This window comes from Protopterus annectens, chromosome 2.part0 (genome assembly GCF_019279795.1).
Source record: "Protopterus annectens isolate FY-2018-M chromosome 2.part0, PAN1.0, whole genome shotgun sequence".
Taxonomy (NCBI): domain Eukaryota; kingdom Metazoa; phylum Chordata; order Ceratodontiformes; family Protopteridae; genus Protopterus; species Protopterus annectens.
The window spans coordinates 1,519,047,926-1,519,068,491 of NC_056728.1; positions in this window are offsets into that span (position 1 = coordinate 1,519,047,926).

A 20,566-nucleotide genomic window follows, 5' to 3' on the forward strand; every position below is an offset into this window, starting at 1 on the left:
GTCCTGACAATACTGTGAAATCAGTCACTGTGGTCACACCTACAAGGCATAGGTATGATCCTAAAGTGTGTACAGTCAGAACATATTTGTACATTTGTCAGTCATGTAGACAGTACATCAATCCAACCAGCAGGCCTGGGGTGACACTTTAGCTAATATATTGAAGTAAATCTACCTTACATCTCTGTCAAAAATGTTTTGTGCTTACCAGCAGCAGAAGTCTGGCCTCTCCCTATTCCTGATGGTCCTGAAAAACATATGAGGGAGAAGTAATGTAAATAACACCACATACTACAGTAAAACATAGGTACTATGCCCAAATATCTCCCATTTGCAGTATATATTATGTTAACAGGTATGTGGGTCACAATCAGCTTAAAACTGCAGCTAAACTCCTTCCCCCCACCCCATAAAACACGTCACACCCATGTAAAACTGTGTATACCCTGACACATTAAGTGCTACAATATTCCAATGCTGATCCAAATAAGCATACCTTGACCTCCTCTTGTGTGAAAACAGTGGCACCCACATCCATGACATATTGTGCAATGGATGCTTGGGAACTGCCCTGTGTTGCAAGATCTGCCAGAAATTCTTCAGTGGCTGACAGAAGTTGTTCCACTGCCGGTCCACCACCAGTGAACTGACAATCTCTGGCCATATCCACTGCCGATCTGCATGTCGAGTAGATCATGTCTGTGGCATGTTGTTTCACCTGCTCGTATATGTGATTCTGGTGGCCCACAGCATTTATGTTGTAGACCAGTTCATCCCAAAAGGCTTGTCAGTCTTGCCTATTTGCCCTCCCTCTGGACAGCAGGACTTAGTAGTGTTGTCTTAGTGCCTCAATTATGAGGTCATTTTCTTCCAAAGTGAAAGATGGGCAGCATCTGTCATGCATGATATCACATAAACTACAAAAAATAAGAACAAATATCAGAATTGCATACCTGAGTGCACAGTATGTACAGATACAGCAATAAAGGAAGGCTATCAGTATTCCCTGCTTGATCACACATCTCATATGCAGCATTGTGCCAAACATACAAAGGGTGTGGAACCAACTAGGATAGTAGCAATAGTGACCTACTCCTGTTTTTGCCATGACAGATACTTACATATGATCACACACCCAACACAGGAGTCCATTTGTAGTGTGGCCCATAGCAGGAACCCCCACCCCCATAACACATGTATAAAATACAATGTCAAATAAATAGCTGTATAGTATTACAACTGCTATAAAAGGAAATGTCCAGGAAACCTGTGTCCCTAGTTAACAGGCAACATTATACCTTTACTGTAGTCTACATCTTATGTAGGTGCTACACAGCTGCAGATCAATGGCATGTCACCTGTACAGTTCTATGAAAGGCTTAATGCCCATTTCTCCTAAGTATATTCAAACATATGGAGCATGTTGTAAACAAAACAGTTACATAACTGATAGAGTACAATACTCCTCTGTTGAAAGATACAGATATATATAAGTGTTAGGACAATGAGTTCACCATAGAAAGTAACTCTCATACACAATGGTTTCCCTAGTTAGGACCTTTCCTTTTTAAGATGGTTCTCATTAGCAGATGATTGCCTCCAAACCAATCTGTGGTTCAGGAATGCTAACTGCAGCATCACAGCTGATTTGCAGTATAATCAGGGAATCCCATGCAACTATTCAACAAGATATAAGGCATCAATGTAGAATCCATCCCCTTTCTCTTATGTCAGGGTGGAAATTACTGGGGTAAAGATATTACATCAGCACAGAGAGAATGTTTGTAGTAGATACTTATTACATACAGATATGTTTGCTACAGGCTGCAGCAGCTGTTGCTACTGCTGCATGCAACAAGCATAGTCAGAGAGGCTGCAGAATGTGGAGGACAGCAGCACTTATGAGTAATGGTGTGACCTGTGGGAGCCTTGATGTACAGCCAGAGCCTGATTGAGGGAACCCATTCCACAGGAAATTGACGTATGTGTTTAAGGTAAGTATGTTAGCCAAAGGTATCATTAACAGAGTAAAAGGCAACATGGTTGTTGTGTCCTAGAACAAGGTAGAGGGTACATTTACCATTATGTCAACCATCTGGACAACCGCCAAGTCGTGTGTTATGTTATGGTAGTCATCTGGAATGTGTGTGCTGGCAACCCTTGTTTCTAGCATGACTTCCATATGTGCATGTTACTTGTGCAGATGTGGTTATCTGTAATATCAGTAGCAAATCATTATTTGCTGCAGTCTGATATTACTGGGCCTCATTTGAATTACGCACACCAAAATCCTCTGTGAATGCATAATAATGCATGACCTGACACTCAATGCACTTTCTAGTGTTGTAATATTAATATGTTAACTGTATTCCTATCTACAGGCATTTGACTTCCACCATTGAAAAGCAGACATTCCATCTTTACTGCTTTTGGTGGATAAATAGGTGATGAGACAGTCATACATATCAGGATTCATAATGGTGATGTACACATACATGCATTTTAAAAGCTAGACAACACTGGATTTGAACCCAGGACCATGTGGACCAAAGTTAATTCAAAGCATTTAATAAACTGAGCTACTGAGCCACTGCAGCTCATGGTGTATTTTTAAATGTTGTAGATATAATTGCAGTTACCTGCTGTTAGATACCTCACTTGCATCCATTATTGTGTGTCTGGCTTTATAGTGATGTATTCCTATACCAGAGTCCAAGTTCCACTCCCTTTTTTCTGTTACTCTTTTATCAAATTTGTGCAACATGGCACAATGCACAGCATTGCCTAACACTCTTAATGACAGGAACTTGACAATGACTATGTTTTGCTTAAAACATCTGCATTAATTAACAGCTGTATGGCTTGGTGGGTTGATGTACTGGGCTGCAGATGCAATGGTCCTGGTCAGGAAATGGACCACAGGTGTACTTTTTGAGTGTGATGAACATTTTTTACCAAAAATATATCAATATTGTGCTATTTAGGTCAGCTTAGTTAAAAAGAAATGAAAACTGGGGAGATAGGACAATGGTGAAATGGGGTGTAAGCAGGGGGAAAAACATAGTGAAATGCAGATAGGTGCATGCAGGAAGGGTGTAGGAAAGAACTGTAGCTATTCATTTCTTGTAGAGCAACAACTGTGCGCTTTAAGAGATTTTTAGCTGAATTTGGATTGTCACCCCCAGAGAAAGGGGTGAGAACAACATAAGTGTGTTGTCAAGCCAATTGGACTAAATTGTGTCCAGTGGACAAGTGTATGAAATGGAGAGCTATGTATGGGACGATATATTTTTGGGGACAGATGCCCATTTTCTTTTTTTTAAGGTGAAAGTGGAATGCTGGGAAAGGTACATAGGTATGTGTGGGGAATGTAAGTTGGGAAAGTGAGGAAGATTTTACAGACAGACAAGACTGGCTAGCCAGCAGACAGGGTTGGTGCATAACACAAGAGGGGTATGAACACCTTGGTTGGGGAGGGTGTTGTGGAATCCCAGTCCCATGGACGTCAGACATGGTAGCAGCGTCACTCAAGTCCTCACCTATAGGACTGTCAGCATTGCACCTTCACTGCTCCTGTGGAGGCAGTGGTTGATGCTGGCGCCTGAGGTGAGACTGCCCCACCAGGATGGACAGCATGCTCTCCATCTGGCATAGGTGTGCACCAACAGTTTGGTGCAGCAGCCCATGCACCATGCCTAGCAGCTCATCATGGGTGACATAAGCATCCCTCCACTTCCACTCCCAGAGGGGGGGACCACCCCAAGCCTGTGGTGCGAAACTACCCGATGGAGTAGGTAGTGCAGGGGTAGCAGACGAGGTGCCACCAGTCTGTGGCCCAGACATTCTGGGCCCCGGTGCAGCAGCCAGGAAGCCAAGTGGATCACCTGGAAATGGCTTACCTTGTCATTCTGTAGGAAATTAAATATAAACATAATGTAAAATCAAACATAACCAAACAAATGTAATTAATAACATAATAGAATATAATAATGAGTAATAGAAAGAAATAGAAATGAATATAATGAGGAACACAACAATAAGTAATGCATATGAAAGTATTTTAACAGCAAAGCAACATTAAATTATACATAAGGCCAACATAAGAGGTAGTTACAAATAATATAATCATATAAATCATAATAATAAATATAATTAATAAATTAAAGAAGAGAAGGGGGTGGGGTGAAAGAGAAGAAAAGAATATTAGTAACTTTGCAGATAATATAACTACACATACTACTACCATGTACTTCTACATATGTCAGATTTCAGTTGTGAGGACAGTGACTACTAATATTGTATAGATGATCTTGCATGTACATAGCTCTCAAACTGTTAGCATGGGACATTATGGGCAAACAAATAAAAACAACAGGAGTGCAGACCTGATTTTTGGTATGATGAAGTTTGCTATTTTACAAATGAAAAGTGCTTCACCTTACTTTATTAAATAAGAGTTTTGTTTGCACTCCTGACATTTTTATTTGCGTTTTTTAACAGTTTGTCTTTGTTGGTTTTTCTTTGACATTATGGGCCAAGCCCTACCACATGGTGGTACAAAGTCACAACTACAGGGAACATTTTTACATACTGTGCTCATACATTAGTAGCAAGGTGTTCTGATAACAGATTTGCTATTAAATTGCATTCCAAGTAATGTCATATATCTGCAAATCAAGGCCCAGACATATGGAGCAGTAGTCATTACATTCTGCAAAAATCATGACAGTTGAGAGGCATGTTCATGTACACTAATTACACTAGACAGGTTGTCATTTCTCAGCTGGCTGCCATGGGATTAGAAACCACAAACATTGACTACAGGAATAATATGCACTTTATTTGAATATAATGAATTCTCAAAGAACCATCTCCTTTAAGACTTTTATTGCAACATTTTGTGTGAAATTGTACATTTACACAAATGCATAGCTGTGTTTGGTACTGGACTGGAACGCACAAGCAGTGTCCACAAGAAATATGAGCACTTTATTTGAAAATATTACTTATCAAAGCACCATCTCTTTTTATACTTTATTGCTTCACGTCACTTGAAATCTGGCATTTACACACATGTATCATCTGTCTAGGACTTCTGTTAACTTACCCGTATACCCTGTTCATTTACTGAGTGCAATCGACAGTGTATACCAGAAAAAAATTATCAGAACTCAAGCTTAACCCTTAATCAGGGTATTGCACTACATTTATTTTTGACATTTGGGGGTGCATTATTTATTCATACAAATGTAACAGTTGACTGGTGTCAGGTTAGAACACACATGCAGTGAATACAGGAATAGTGAACCCTTTATTTGAAAACATTACTTATCAAAAACCATCTCCTGTTACATTTTATTGCTTAATGTCACCTGAATTCTGGCATTTACACCCATGTATTGTCTGTCTAGGACTTCTGTTAACTTACCCATATACCCTGTTCCTTTACTGAGTATTATCTACAGCATATTTCAGAAAAAAACTATGAGAACTCAAGCTTGATACTTAATCTGGGTATTGCACTACATTTATTTCTGACATTTGTTGGTGCATTATTTATTAGTTAATATATGTAACAGTTGACCAGTGTCAGATTAGAACACACATGCAGTGAGTACAGGAATAATGAAAACTTTTTTGAAAAGATTAGTTATAAAATCACCATCTCCTTTTAAACTTTATTGATAATGTTGCTTCAAATCTGTCATTCAGACACATGGATAGCTGTCCAGGACTTCATTTAACTTACCCATATACCATGTTAATTTACTGAGTGCAATATGCAGCATTATTTCAGACAAAATGAGCAGAGTACAGGCTTGAATCTTACCCTGGGTATTGCACTACATTTATTTCTGACATTTGTTGGTGCATTTTTTTATTCGTTTACATGTAACAGTTGACTGGTGTCAGATTAGAACATGCATGCAGTGAATACAGGAATAGTGAACACTTTATTTGAAAACATTACTAAACAAAGCACCATCAACTTTTAAAATGTATTGATTAATGGTGCTTCAACTCTGGCATGTACACCATGGATAGCTGTCTAGAACTTCCGTTAACTAACCCATATACCCTGTTAATTTATTGAGTGCAACCTACAGCATATTTCAGACAAATAGCAGACCAGAACAGTGACTCTTAAATTGGGTAAACCCCAACATTAACTGATGGTTGGAAGCTATGCTACACAATACTGCATGTTTACTTGTGCTATAATTTCAGATATATACTGACACATTAATGAAGATGTAGGATGTCCCACGTACATCACACCTGACTGTTAGGACTGTCTATAGTTACTTTACTATACTATTAAGTTATTACTTAGATGATTTTTTTACTTACCACATGCTTTCCTCATCCTGGCCAGACACCCAGAATGGGACTGCACATTGTGAGCCCTGTCTTCTGCAGCTGTGGTAAGAGAAGCAAACCATTATGCATAGCAATGTACACACACATTCAGCATGAATATTTATAAATTACTGGAAAACATACTTACATGTCTGTGGCATGCACCCATCTCTAGCATCTTGGACACAGGTGTCCAAGGTTACCCTCTTCCTATGCTTCAGGTCATCATATAGCTGACAATGCTGCTCATCAGTGCAGGGGATATCAGTAGCACTGATTGTATCCCTAGCCAAATGACCCTAGGCCTCAGACTTTCACTCTGAGCTCTCTTACTGACCCTGCAGCAGCTGGGTTCTGTATCTCTCTACCAGGAGTACAATAAAAACTTTGGACTCCTGCATAACCCACTTTTGCACCCAAAAGCATGCTCCCTCACCAACTCCAGCAGCCATACCCACATTCAAGGTTAGGCTCCAAGGAATGGTGTGAAATTCCAGGCCTATTGGCATTTATACAGGCTGCATTCCCACCTTTGCATGTCATACTGTAACTTTCAAAAAAGTGCCATTTCACTTAGCAACTTGCAAATTCGCAAATCCATATTTAAGTGAAGATTAGCAATGTGAAGCTTTTCTGACCATTTCTAAATGTAAAAATTATTTAATTTAAAGTCACCCGATGTTTGGGTCACCTGATGCAGTTTCACAGCACTATATTTAAAAAGCATTAATACCCAGGATTCGAATCTGGGACCTACTAGACTGTAGGTCATGACTTAACCTATTTAGCCACTGGGATAGTGCAGATAACTGGAATATCTGCAGATATACTGGGAATGTGCCTGTAAGTGTAGCACAGATTTGTTGCATGGGTTTGCACATTGCTAAGCATGGCAACAAGAACATGAAAAATAAAAGAAAATGTAAAAAAGGAACATTTAAATTATTAACATCGAATGCATCTGTTTTCTGTTTTTAGGTGTCTACTGGATGTCTGATGTATATTCACACAAAACTAAGCATAGCTAAGCAATGCACCACACCACGCAAACAAGCACATAAACATATAAAAAATAATAAAATTGCAATTTAATAAAATACAATATCTGGTACACCTTTTGGTTCAGGTTAATGAGCCAAAAGTTTTTGTGCTGTGCATACCAACTGTCCAGAATTTTTCTGGACAGTCCAGAATTAAGGGACAGCCTGTAAAGTCAGTCTTACATTGAATCAATGTCCATGTTGTTGTGATCTCCTTCAGCAGCATGCCATAATTAATATGTATGGCATGCTGCCAAGGAGGAACCATGGATGTGTACATGGATACATTCCCTGTAGGCTCTACACGGAGCCTACACAGATCTTATTGAATCCTGGGGGTCACTGGAATTCAATAAACTCCACGCAGGCTTCACGCAAAACCTACACAGAGTTTACATGTTTGTGCAGTGAGCACCAGCACTAATTACATATTCATGTCATGTACCATGTTTAAATGTAAAGGAAACCATGTAAACCAACACAGATAGCAAACTTGTTTAATATAGACCAAACTGGGTTAGCAGGATTGCACAGAATGCCACAGTGATTACCTGGGTTTAACATATAATAATGTATATGGTACAAACACAGTACACAATAGTTTATACATTGCAGGGTATTGTGAAATTCCATTCCAGGCATTCTGTACAAAAGTTGTGTAAATGATCTGTAAGGGTACATGGACTTCCATTTAAAATAAACAGTCAAGAGAAGTGAGTATATATTAAATAGGGATACTTAAATGAATTGTAGGAATGATCACAGGGAAAAAACACAGGTGAAACATCGTAGTGTACAGCAGATGAGGGCATGTCAATGGAAGACAGTTCTAGCAGGAACATGAATCACATATTAGTACGTATAGCATGAACTGAGCAGTGAAAATGTGGATTATGTGACTGCCACACAAGGTGACATAATGGAGAAGATGTCTTTGAAGGATAAGCATCCTTACATGGACAGTGCAGAGGACATCTATCAGGGATGTTATATACAATTGTGGAAGGGTGCACATTGTGAAGCTGTGCAAACTAATTTTCCTGAATATGAGTGTAATGTCAGCAGAGATCTCAGACAAATGGGACACAGTTATAGGCTCATGGACAAAAGTAAAAGAAGCATGCACATTCATGGACAATATCAGAATAATACCACCAGAAATCCCATGCCTCTGACATAACATATGTGATTCAAATGATCATAGATGGTCCTGCACAAACACATTTGTACAATTATTATGACATGTCAGCAATCTATGAGGGTATTCAAGCACACTGTCCTGACACTATAACATCTGCTGGAGGTGTTAAGAGGGACACTGCTATACCTGTATTTGACATTATGATCAATACAGGCTAGTTGGCTTGTGCGCATGGCAGATATATATATGGGACAATCCAGACTGTCATGAATGTAACCTATGCCATCAATATTGTGAAATGGTTAAGTAGGTAATGTGTTCATCACAAGAACAGGTACCAGAACAAGTATCACAAATGCAACTGGTGTAACACCTTGATGGGTGTTTTGCACCATCAGACAGTAATATTTATGCAACAAAAAAGATACCTAGGTATGGCCAATAGGATGTGTGACAGCTCATTGTGGCAAAGGTGATACACTTCAGTTGAACATCACTGGAAGATGTGTAGGAAGTACATGAAGAAGGGTGCATTGTACTAAGTTATTGTGATGAAGGCTGCAAACTGTAGAGGTATTATGGCCTTTGATGTGGATGTCCTTCACATACTCAGTACATGTGTTAGATACAAGGGAGTAGTCAGCACAGTGGCCACATGCTGGTGGACATTCCACATATCATCTACCCAAGGACACAGGTCACATACCACTTGGTCTGCTTATAGGGTGTGATGCTTACATTATACTTGGGTTGTGTGTTTGTTTTCATTATGTAACCAGTTTTTGTTTCATCTCATGTGTTGATATGACTGTGGCAGCAATCTTAGGTGATTTTAGTAATGATTTGGCTAAACATTAAGTTAATTGTATTAATTTTAAGAAATTTGTATATTTTTGTAGTAGAGAAGGTTAACAAAAATAGGTTTGTTGGAACAAATAGAACTCAAATGGCAGATTTTCCTGAGGGTGGATGTAACCCCAGGAATTAATGCTAAAATTTCTGTTAAGAGTCCCTTAAAATATGTCAGCAATTGAGTATTTATAAGTATTTTTGGTAAAATATTTTTATGTACCAGTACTTGTATTAATAATTGTTTTACATTAATATTATATATATATTATATAAACCGTGTATTAACTGAGGAAATGATGTCATAATGACTGGTAGTATAAAAGGAAACTGAACTGTCTAAATGTTCTGAAGAAGTTCTGAAGAAGTTCTGTAATAAATGGGATGAAAGCGCTAAACTTTACTCTGGCTCTTGTGACATTTTGTTTTTAGGTGTTTTTTTTTTTTTGGTACATATAATCTTAGGTGTGTGTTGATACTGTGTGTATTATACTAATATCACAGGTGGAGTCAATGATTACTCACAATCTGTAGTCTTTCACACAGTTGTTGTGATACAGAATGTGTATGTAATCTGTGACATCTGTGACTTAAATAATGGACAGTAAAGGACCTAACAGACAGTCCTGATGTATGAACCTGATCACTGGACCTGAAGTATAGGTCACTTCACACATTTTAACATATTTACATGCCATGTATGTGATCCACTGGTCTACCCACTTGGTGATATAAGTGTTTATGGCCATATCTGACAGCACTGAGTGAATACCTAAGTGTGGATTTGTGTCAAATGCCACTGCCTGGTCAAGTTTCACAGGATGATAATGTTGTCATCATGCATGCCCTCGATCACCTCTTTGAGGACATCTAACAGATGTAACAGCCATGGATGTAGTATTAACAACTTACGCATGTCTGTTGCACACAGCCAGAATATTACTTGTGTCTATTTAGAAAAGGTTCATGATGACATGTTGGTCTACCTCACAGATGAGGAAAGTCAGGATGTGCCTATACATGCATACATCAGGTGCTGTGCCACACCAAACACAGATGGATGCATGTTGATGTATACCCTTCTATGGGAACACAGTCCCTGTGGGGGATGTTTTGAAGTGTGTCTCCAACCTTGTCAGGTAGGTGTATGTTCTGAATCAAGCTATTGGTGATCTGTAATGTTGTCACAGTCCATTGACTCTGTGTGATAGGCCTGGATGAAGGTAAGACAGTGCATACTATCTATCTTGATCTTGCCTATGATTGGCCACAATCCCCCACTCAGGCATCATTGAGAAACTCTCCCAGCTGGGGATGAACCCTTATGTCACTAGATGGTTAACCAATTGCCTCATCGACAGAACACATACTGTGAAAGTTTGTGAATCAACCTCTACCACTAGAGCTGTCACCATTGTCATATACCAAGGATCAGTGCTTGGCCCTTAACTGTTTGGAAACTATTTCTTGACAGCCCAGGATAAAGTATGCAGCCTTTGGCTTACCAAGTTTGGGGATTCTTGCATATTGGGTAAATCACTGAGTCCAATGATGATAACATACTACAAGAGGGCTAGCACAGACAAATGATTGGTGCCAAAACCACACAGTCTACACATAAATCCAAAAATGTGTGTTTATTTTGGCCTTGTGCAAGTGGAATTCCCCACTAATTACAGCATTAATAACACTCCCCCTATGCTGAACCCAGTGGTGCAAGACCTGGAAACACATGTAGTTGGGAATCTGAACTTTGACCACCAAGTGTCCACAGTGGTATGGAAAGGCTACATTAGGCACCTTATAAGTCAATCCATCATATCCAGATCTGAGGATGATATAACACCACTGTACTCAGTCCTCATCAGATCATTAATAGAGTATAATGCTCCCATTTGCATGTACCTCACCAGACACCTCAGTAGTTAGGGGGTTTCTTACCAAGAAAATACAAGGTCTACAAACTATGCAATAGTGTCTGTGGATAGACTGAAAGACCTGTCACTATTATATAGGATGAGGAGACTTGTGCCAGACCTACAGGTCATTGTTTGACCCTGCCCGGATAAGAATACTGCACATCCATAAATTAGCTATAGCTGATCACAGCAGACTCTGTTGAGGTTAAAATGCTAATAGCAATGTCCTACATGCTGGCATAAAAAGCTGTCTCTAATATCAAGCAAGTGCACAAGCACCTACACACCCCAGTTGACTGCAATGAGAACAGAACCCCCTCCTATCTAAGTCCACAGACTAGAGAACTCTGTATTTAAGGCAAGTACCACAGGAATCACCACAGGTCAAGTCTGACTTTGAGAATGCCAGCCAACACTTTATAACTGATGATATCTGCAGGGTCTGGTCAGAAGAAAACAGCAATAGCAGTGTCTCACATGTTGGTGTAAAAGGCTTTCTCTAATGTCAACCAATTGCACAAACACACACACACACACACACACACACACACACACACACACACACACACACACATATGCAGTGAGAACATAATCCCTATCTAAGTACACAGAGTAGAGAACTCAGGACCTTATACAAGTGCCACACCAAAAGTCTGGCTTTTACATGGCTGCAGGACAACTTATAGTGGATGATATCAGCACTGGATGTTGGAGAGAAGATGCCAGAAGGCCTGCATAAAATGGATGTGTAGGCTTATGCAAGCGTCAAGATAGTTCAAGTTCTGCATGTTAATAGACTGATGAGTGTGCAATGAGTAATATGCGGCAGTTGTGTTCCATTGTGTAGGTTTAATTTAAGAGACAGCTTTGCAAACTGTATGCAAACAAGTGTCCACATTACTACAAGTATTTGAAAATCTGAATGTGTATTGTCATGCTAAAGACATTCATGGTATATCACATAACAGTTCTGATCAATTTATATAGTGTAGTTGATATATTTGTCAACAAGTAGTGAAAGACCAGGGTTAGTGAAAGACCAGGGTTACAGTTCATGGGGAGAGTTATCACATGGCTGCTTTAAACATATGTGACATATACTTAGATTGGGCCCTTCTTTTTTTATGTTTTCATGTGTAGTTTCATGGCATGAAGACTAATTGACAGTAAATAAAAGTAAAACATGCTATCATTTACTTTGCATAGATTAACAGTGAACAGCAGGTTTGTGCAATGACTGTCAAAGTGTTTTTGCATGCACGATACACATGTCTATTGTCTTCACTGTTTGCACGTAGTTAAGCAGTGTGCAAACATGAAGATCATTGCTAAAATTATGAGAGTTAGTACTAAGTGGATGAAGCACACATGTTGCTTAGCTGAGAGGTGTACATACATTGACACATTTCCTTTTGAGCCCAGCTGATACTGGGTTTGAATCCAGGTGTATGGAATACTTTTAAAGAAATCTGTGCTACATTCCCCATGTATTACTGTATTTTAACTTAGCACTGCGTGTTTAAGTGGCACTGCATGGGTAAACAGCACCATTGAAGAGCCATTCATCATTGCTTAACATTGTTGCATGATGCCAAACAGCACGTAGACAAAGAGGCCAAAAGGTGAAGGGCTCCATTGCTTTTTTTTTATGGTACTTATGTGTGTTGTGTGTGATTCTATTTTGTGACCAGATTATAGGTTTTAAAATTGGGTAGATAGGAAAATAGTGAAATGGGGGCAAGCAGGAGGAAAAACAAAATGAAAGAAATACAGGAGTATCCAGGAGGGAGGTATAAAAGAACCATAGCTATCCATTTCTTTAACAGTGTAAACCTAAAATATACACAGAGGGGGCGACAACAATGCAATCACGTTGTATAGCCAGTTGGACCAAATCAAGTATATCAAGAAGGCATGTGTGCAAAATGGAGAGCTATGTATGGGACATTTTCTTTTTTTTGGATAGGTGTCTATTTTTATTTTTATTTTTTAATTCAGTAAGAGTGGAATGTTGGGTAAGGGATGTTGGTATTTCTGGGTCAGGTAAGTTGGGTAAGTGAGGAAGCAAATGCAAACAAACAGGACAAACAAGACAAGACACAGGGATGTGAGGGACACCATGTTTGGGGTGAGGGAAGGGAGAATGCAACCTCATGTGTCTCAATCATGGAGACAGTGAGAATCTAGGCCTCACCTACAGGACTGTCATCACTGTATACTTGCTTTGCTGGCTGCTGGAGTGACTGACTTCTTCTCTTTCTATGGGCCATGAGGGTGGAGCAGCCTCTCCATCTGGCATAGGCGTACACCAAAGGTGTGATGCATGACCCTATGCAACGAACCTAGCATTTCCTGGCTGGTGATGAAATTCTCATCTCTACCACTAGTCCTAGAGGGTATTACAGCACCAGCTGCTGCAGCAGTGTTACATGAGGGTGCAAGTAGTGCAGGGGTAGTAGAGGCAGTGCTGCCACATTGGGTCCTAGATGCGTTGGGCATCATTGCTGGAACCAGTGGTCTGGGGGCAGACTGACCAATTGGGGCTGGCCTACCTTGCTGTGCTGTGAAGCATTTAATGATTTGTTACAAATGGATGACATGGAGACATTTTGATGGCACGTAATAGAAAATAAAATAAAAAGAAATAAGGGCTGGGGTGAGAGAAAAAAAGAGATAAAATTAGTACCATCACATGTGACATACAATGCACTATCAAAATTATACAACTATTTTATTTGAACTATTATATTTAAGTATATGTGCTATGAACTATGAACTATAATTATGGATTGCTCAAAGTAATCTTTGCAATATGCATATATTGCACATATGCTTGGTCTAACTATACTGACTGCAGTTAACAAAACAGCATTTATGCCACTTGTATAGAGTTTAATTTATGTAATATTATGAAGGAAATGAGGTATTGTATAGTTGCTACTTGTGGCATTTAGACCCACAGTCTCTGACTACATGCTCACTTTGTTACAACTGTATAGAATACAATACAATCTATCATTATCTTTTAAAGTTACAGTAATACTTTAGTTGTGCTGCATACATACCACTTGCACCCTTGATGTCTTCAGATGTTCAGCATTATCCTTCCAATTCAACTCAATTTCAGCAATAGCTATAAAAAGTAAAGAAAAGAAGAGCATTATGCATAGCACTCTTGCCTATATTTAGCCTATGTATTAAACATTCTTTTTATTGGCATACTTACACAACTGTGAGATGTCACCAGTTTGAAACTCAGTGAACCACAGGTTGGGCTTATCCCTCTTGCACCTTTGTAGGTCATTGAAGTGGTGCCTACACAGTTCTCCAGTACATGGGATGGCAGCTGCACTGGATACTTCCTTATCCCAACTACTCCAAGCCTCATACTTGTACTGGGAGCCAGAATAGTCCCTTTGGCTGTGATATTGAGTCCAATAAATATCCTGGACATCTGGGCAGCCCACCTCTGTGCTTTAAACTGTGCATTTTCGTCTCTAACGCCAGACATGTCCAATACCAAAAGTAAAGCAATGGCAAATGATGATTTCCAGCCAATTCCTGTTATCACATATACTGGTAGTGTGCAAACCAGAGGAAATGATGCTAACCATGTTTGTCTAATGTTAAGCAAAGATTAGCAGTGCAAAGCAAGAAGGAAAGCAATTTTTGAAATTGAAATGTTAATCTGCCACTTTACATTAGTCTGAGGGGTGTCTACTGCTGGCTGTACTGTTAGGTGAGTTAACTTTGAAGACATGCACTGGGGACATAAATTCCATGCACTCTAGTGAGAGGATTGTGCTGATTGGTCCCTGGCTGGTAAAGGTTGGCTGGACTCGGGCTTGGAGTAAGCACTTCATTGGTTCTTTTGAGCTTTTTTTAAAGTTGTTTTAGGTTTTAACCTTCTGGCATTTAAACCCCACCCTTAAGTGGGTTTCTACTTGTTTGCTTATTGAGCAGCACCTTGGACTGCCTCACAATTGTGCACCATAGCAGGACAGGTAATTTTGAAAATATTTCCCTTAGATACAGCCATATCCTAACAGTGTAGTTCCTCATCTTTAGCACATTTCTAGGCAAACAGGTAGCACTAGTGGAGCTGTGTAAGCACCCCATTGTAATAACAGTCTACCTACTAGTGTAGCATTAAGCCTAGCCTCTGAGGTTCTAACACAACTCGCCCACTAATTATTCCTATGTGTCATCCCTTTCCCACCATATTCCTGTTTCTGACTATATAAATTCACCTAGCACTTTGAACAGACACTTTCCCACAGTTTCTCCAGCCAGCTTGGTTGACATGGGCATCCTGAGGCAGTGTAGCAACTGCCTCATGTACACAGACAACCCTCTACTTTTAGTCCACAAAATCACAACATGTGAGAGATGCAACTATATTAAAAAACCTTGAATCAATTCTCTCTCACATGACAGTCAATACATCTGACACTGATTGTCAGCATGTCCCTCTCACCCGGATGGATAAGGAGAAAGTCATGGTCAACTGTTTGTCAGGTGCCAAGATCCACCATATCACACATGCACTCAAGTCTCTCAACAGCAGGTACCGTTATGACTCTGTCATAGTCCATGTTGGTTTGAATGACTTGAGATGTACCTCCCTGGACTATATGAAGAGAGATATGACTGAGCTCTCTGACTATGTATCTCAGGCAGGTAAGTCATTAGCTTTAAGCAGCATTTTACCTTCACCTAGAATGATGCCTCAATACAAACAGAAAATTATTGACTTCACTAACTGGCTTAGTTTTTGGCATTATTCTAAGAGGATCCAGTATTTGTCAGCCTTGAATGACATAATTGACAGACCTCAATGCTTTGCCAGAGATGGTCCTCATCTGTCACCCCTGGGATTTCAGCTAATAGCTAAGGCTCTTGCTACCTCATAGTCCCTTTTTTAGGCAGTGTCACAAGGACAAAAATCCTGACATAAAAATACCAACCAAAAAAAACCTCAAGGTCATGTTGCTAAATGCTAGGGTCATAGCATGAAATTTCCCTTAATGGAAGCAGTCCTCACCCTGGAGGATGCAGAATTTTTTACAGTCATAGAGACCTGGCTCAAGGCTGTGGAGACCAACCCAACCAAACTGGGTTATACCTCCTTCCACATGTTCAGACCACAAACTGAAGGCGAGAAAACTAAAGGAGGCAATGTATCAATATTCATCAAGGATAAATACACCTCCAGACTGGTCAAATAGTATGATGCCATACAGATACTTTAGGTGCAATTAACTATTGGTAGGACACCCTATTCAAGTCACTGCCAGCTACAGAACCCTTTCCATGAATCAGGATACCCACTCTGCCGATTTGGATCAACTTGAATATATCAAGATACATCCTAACATCACAGTTTTGGGTGACTTTAACTACCCTAGCATTGACTGTAAATTACTCATGTTCAAACTCACCTGCCCAAAGGTTCCTTGACTTTGTCAACTGCAATGCCCTGGAGCAGCTGGTTGACAACCCCAGCAGGCTCGCCGACATCCAGAACCGGGTGCTTACAAATATGGGAGACTACTGTACTCCCTCCCCCACTGTGAGTTCATCTCTAGTGTGATCTGACCACAAATCAGTCTCATTTCAGTTAACTATTACAACTGACTCTTATCTAGCAGCAACTAGACTAAAAAAACTTCTCCAAAGCAGATTATAACCTCTTAACGGATGGTATAAATAGCTTCATTGCACCTTTTCCCTTAGATGGAACTGGTAACTATGGCAAGCTCTACACCAATGCCCTGTATGACTGCATTGACTTGGCAGTGCCTGTTAGGACCAAATGGAAAAGCAAACCTGCCTGGTGGACAACCACCATTAACAGGCTTTACGAAAGAAACTGCTGTCCAAGAGAAAGAAGGAGTGGGGTCTAAAATGGAGAAACTCCCTCCTCAGCTTATATAAGCTTATATAAGCAACTAATTTCTGTAAAAAAAAAACTGCTGGTTTGTATACTTGTATGCTTAATGTACAATGTTCTCTTTATAAAGCTTTTATAAAATTACTCATATATGTATTTTACTCATACTGTTGAATATACTACTGCTTTGTGTACTTGTATGCTTAATATACAATGTCCTGTTGTCTATATGTACCTTGGTGTATTCTTGTTCCCTGATTATATAGTATATACTTCATCATGTATGTCTGTCTTATGTTTTTGGAGCTTTTCTGTCCGGGCCTCCACTGAAAATGGGCTCTTCTCGACTCAGTGGACTTCCCCAGTCATCAAACTGAAATAAATAAATAAATAAATAAATAAAACTTCTTGTGAAGTCCTCCAAGACAAACTATGAATCCAAGTTAGATTCCTTAACCTAGGACACCATAAGGCATTCTTTAGATACATCATTAACCTAAAAGGTAAAGCTCACATTTGCACTGAACTGGTAGTTAATGGTAACACATACACTGAGCTGGTGGACATAGCTAACCTGCTAGCCAACAGGTTCAGTAAAAACTTCACTCACCTATACTCACCACACATACTTCATGACATCCCTACCACCTGTCCCCTACCTTGTATCTCTAAAGAGCAGGCCTTAAATGCCCTCTCTAAGGCCAAAAACACAGCATCAATGGGACCTGATAACATCCCAGGATGTGTCCTACATGGGCTCAAACAAGAATTAGCATCACCATTGGCTACTCTTTTCAATCACAGTCTAAGCACCGGCTTCATCCCATCTGAATGGAAAACAGCAACCATTATCCCCTTGCACAAAGGTGGTGCTTCTACTGACCCCAGGAACTACAGACCTATTACCCTACCTAGCCTTATCTGCAAAGCCATGGAGAGAGAGTCATCATGGATTTTATCAACAAATATATAGGTAATCTCCAATCAGTAGATCCTTCCCAGTTTGGATTTGTCAAGGGGAGATCATGCTTGTTAAACCTAATGGACTTCTCTGAAGCAGTCACAAAGGCCCTGGGGAAATTTGTGCATGCAGCCTACCTAGACCTGGCCAAAGCATTTGATGTTATCCCTCACTCAGGCATCATTGACAAACTCCCCCAGATAGACATTCACCCTTATATCATAAGGCTGGTTGCACACTGGCTCTCTGATAGAACCCATACAGTCAAAATAGGGGAATCCACCTCTAACAGCAGACCTTTACCAGTGGTGTTTCACAGGGATCATTTCAGGGACCTCTACTGTTTGGAATCTTTTTCTACAAAGTACAAGCTAAAATCAAGGAACAATGGCTGACAAAGTTTGCAGATGACTGCAATTTGGGTGCAGTCATAGAATCTCCAAATGATGTCAACATCCTTCAAGAAGGTCTTACGCTAGGATTGATGCCAAAGTCGTGGCCTCAAACTAAATGAAAAAAAAAAGTATTGTCATCCCTTTTGGCAAGAGCAATGCTCCTGCATATTACCACATCAATGGCAATATCCTAAGTATGCACTCAGTGGTGAGACATCTGGGCACTTAGGTTGACCACAACCTTGCCTTTGTTCACAATGTCTCCAGAATGGTAAGAAGGGCATTCTATATGGCTTAACTCATAAGTAAGGGCATTGCCTTGAGAAAAAGTGAAGTTATCACCTCCATGTACTCTTCATTTATTAGACCAATAATTTGAGTGCAATGCCCTTTTTAGCATGTACCTTTCAAAGCAGCTGCACCAATTGGAGAGACCACAAAAGTTCCTCACAAAGAAAATTCAAGGCCTTCAGCTGCTATCCTATGTGGATTGGCTGAAATCACTGTTACTTTATTCTGTTTCATACAGACTACTCAGAGACAATCTCTGCCTTGTATATAAAGTTATCTCTGACCTCACTTTATTGGAAATGCTGCACATCTGAAAGTTAAATGGCTCACAGGTCACTCATTTTAATGACTTAAATATAGTATATGACAGCAATAGAACCTGCTGGAGGGACATCTTTGTCTCCCAGAGGTTACCACGTTTTTGGAATAGACTCCCACTTCACATCAAACAGAGCACCTCATTGGCTATTTTCAAACACAATCTGGACAATTGGATTGGTAACCAAGAACTCACCCTGGGAGTTCCACCAGTGTCCCTCTTGGATGGGGGCAATAGATGCTGATCATGGTAACAAGGGTAAAATTTGTCTAGGCCTGTAAAGGCCCTCAGGCCTTTAGCCTAGTAACTTCCTCTGATTCTCTGACCCAATGACTTTACACATTTTTGTTTTGGCTTAAAGTGTGGGATTCAAATCATTGCATAAGAGGCAAAATATTTTTTCACGGTGGTGATTTTTCCATCTTTGCCACAGAAGAAGTGATGCTTAAACATAATTATGAATCTTTCAAAAATACAGCTGACAGTCTGAGGTATTAACCATGTATGTGTGTGACCTGAAAGGGTTCTTGTATATAGATTCATTTGTGTATGTGTCTTATTTAAGTGTGAAGGCCATCCAAGTCCATATAGCAGAATTATGCATATAGAAATATAGCAGACAATATACCCTCAGTCATACATCTGAAAACACAATAAGGTTGTCTTATTCCTCATGCATATAATTCATATAAGCTCCACTATCAAAAGTGTTATAAGTTGTATTGAATATAATGTGAAATGGAGCAATAGTACAAATGTCTGGAATGTCCTGTATTAGAACCCATGACCATGTATATGGCAGCCCTACACTTACATCTATTGCCACAAAAATGTTGAAATTGCACTTATATATTTTTCTGTTCAATGCTATAAACTGGACTGTCACAACAGTAAAAATATATTTCACTTCCTGTATTTGAATCCAGGACCATCTGTATTACAGCCTTACACTTACACCTGCTGTCACAGGAATAGTTAAATGACAGTTGCACAATTCTCTATTCATTCTTAGTTTTTTTTTGTGTTAGCTGCCACACAGCAGAATTAATAAAAAATTATCTGTTTAAATTATAGACAGTGTTCTGTCTGCAAGTGTTTAATGCCTTTAGATGTTGGGGAACCTTGCTAACTGCTGTGAAATGTTGCTTAGCAGTGTTGCATGATGGAAAGCAAAAATTGCAACAATGTATCCTTTTTTGACTTTTACACTGTCTACTGTCTGTCTGCAGGTGTTCTGCCTGCTTCTTGTCTGGGCTAGTAGTCCAGGCTGTGTACTGCTAGGCATCATGCAAACAAGATAAACACAGCTAGACCTGGCATTCATTGGGTTTCTCCATTTCCCTTGTTTCCACTAAGCTGCTCACCACACAAACACTGGCATAAAAAGGGAAAATTAGT